The sequence below is a fragment of the Salvelinus namaycush genome, chromosome 29, assembly GCF_016432855.1.
Source record: "Salvelinus namaycush isolate Seneca chromosome 29, SaNama_1.0, whole genome shotgun sequence".
Lineage (NCBI taxonomy): Eukaryota > Metazoa > Chordata > Actinopteri > Salmoniformes > Salmonidae > Salvelinus > Salvelinus namaycush.
This window is the reverse complement of record NC_052335.1, coordinates 26158426-26160689: the sequence shown is the minus strand read 5'-3', so window position 1 is coordinate 26160689 and position 2264 is coordinate 26158426.

Here is a 2264-nt window from a genome sequence, read left to right as displayed (position 1 = left end):
GCTGTCCCCAGTCCATCTGGCCTTGCTGCTGTTCCAGTTTCAACTGTTCTGCCTGCAGTTATGGAACCCCTACCTGTCCCAGACCTGCTGTTTTCAACTCTTAATTATCGGCTATGAAAAGCCAACTGACATTTATTCCTGATTATTATTTGACCATGCTTGTCATTTATGAACATTTTGAACATCTTGGCCATGTTCTGTTATAATCTCCACCCGGCACAGCCAGAAGAGGACTGGCCACCCCTCATAGCCTGGTTCCTCTCTAGGTTTCTTCCTAGGTTTTGGCCTTTCTAGGGAGTTTTTCCTAGCCACCGTGCTTCTACACCTGCATTGCTTGCTGTTTGGGGTTTTAGGCTGGGTTTCTGTACAGCACTTCGAGATATTAGCTGATGTACGAAGGGCTATATAAAATAAACTTGATTGATTGATTGATACTTTTGGTCAAGTAGTGTCAGTAGGATACGTAACATCCCGGCAACTTTAAGAAAAAACACGTTATATCGGAGTTGTCGCGAGGTGGCTATGTTAAATGAGATGTATCCACCAATCCAAAGAAAGGTTAGGCGGGAGCTAGATAGCTCACTGTGCTGTTTTGTGGACGACTCCCCACACGGTTAGGACCGGGAGCTATCTTGTCAGTATATCCATAATATTTTATAGCCAACAGTTTATTAATGGGGCTGAGGCTACTGATAGCCCAATAATGGACCAAATGAGCCTGACGTTACTTCCTGTAGTCCAAGGACCTTACATGTTCTGACTGTTTAAAGGCAAATTGGCTCTGGAGGACAAAACAGCCATATACTCAACCTAAACGTGAATCGATTCTCAATTGCGGTACGGTTCTAGAACCATCAATCGCTCTACTTTCATACCACATGAAAATAATTTCACAAATGACAAATATACGTACTGTACACAGTTAACAGTTGCAGCCAACAGTATTTTTCAGTGACAACACGTCTTCCATTTACACACAGGTTTTAGGAGACAAGCACCGTGGGAACCCTAACCCTATAAAAAATGTATACATTTAACATCGTTTTTTGACAATTATTTATCGCTGATAAAGATATGTCCTTCCAAAACCTTACTGCAAGTGATGTGTGTTCTAAATAAGTGTTGGGGCTCTTAAGGTTAACAACTCCCCATACAGAAGACGCCTTGTCCAATGATTTATGTGTAATGTAATGGAACTGATCAAGCGCTAGGGCTACTAAGTGCTTTTGGCACATAACAGAAGCAGTGGCCTAGTGACATTGTCCAGAACAAACAGGGAGGCATTTTTATAAAGGTGTTAGATATTTCAGGCATCATAGCTATCTTCTTCATATGCCATCTTCATCCCTTTGTCATGTCCTATAAATAAGTTCTCACAACAGAAGTTATAAGGGCATTATCAAATCTAATTTTATCGGTCACATACATAGTGTAACGACTCTGGGTTTATAAGCGCGGAAATCGAGCATGCTTTTGCGGCACAGTCGATAGCGCGCCGGACTTCGGGCTAGAAGGTCGAGGGTTCGAGACCTGCTCCCTGCTGTTTCATTACACTGGTGTCAGAAGTGATCGGACCTTGCATCCACGACAGTGCGTGTGCTTGCCCGGTGAGCGCGTTCCCCTAAGACGTAGAGTCGCAAGCTAGCGCGAGGACCGCTCTTTGAAAGGAGGGAGTAGTGTAACGACCCTGGGTTTATAAGCGCGGAAATCGACTCTGCGGTTCGAGCATGCTTTTGCGGCACAGTCGATAGCGCGCCGGACCTAGGAAGTCGAGGGTTTGAGACCTGCTCCCTGCTGTTTCATTACAATATGTTTAGCAGATGTTATTGCGAGTGTAGCGAAATGCTTGTATGGACCCAAATAAAAGTGCTCTACAATTTGCACCAGTCTTTCAAGATAAATACCTCGTAAATTACCACTATGCCACTTTCACCCCTTCAGGGCATCAATTCCATTTTACCAGCACCTAAGGTACACAATTTGAGAAACACGTTGGGGTGTTTTATAGTCCGGGATTAGAATTAATCTATGTCCAGAAAACAAGTCCTTAAAAATGGACACTAATAAAGCAAAGATTGATTTATTTTAAATTGGAAGCTGTGGTGAAAAACAGACCAACATCAACAGGTTGTTCCTGAGTAGGTTCTGCCTGATGCAGGTCTTGCACCCTCTGGGTGACTTCAGTCACACACCTTCTGCATGCCACTGCTCAGTTATTGGGCCTGACCACAAGAAATTTGGGAGGGCCCAACATTTGCATTGCT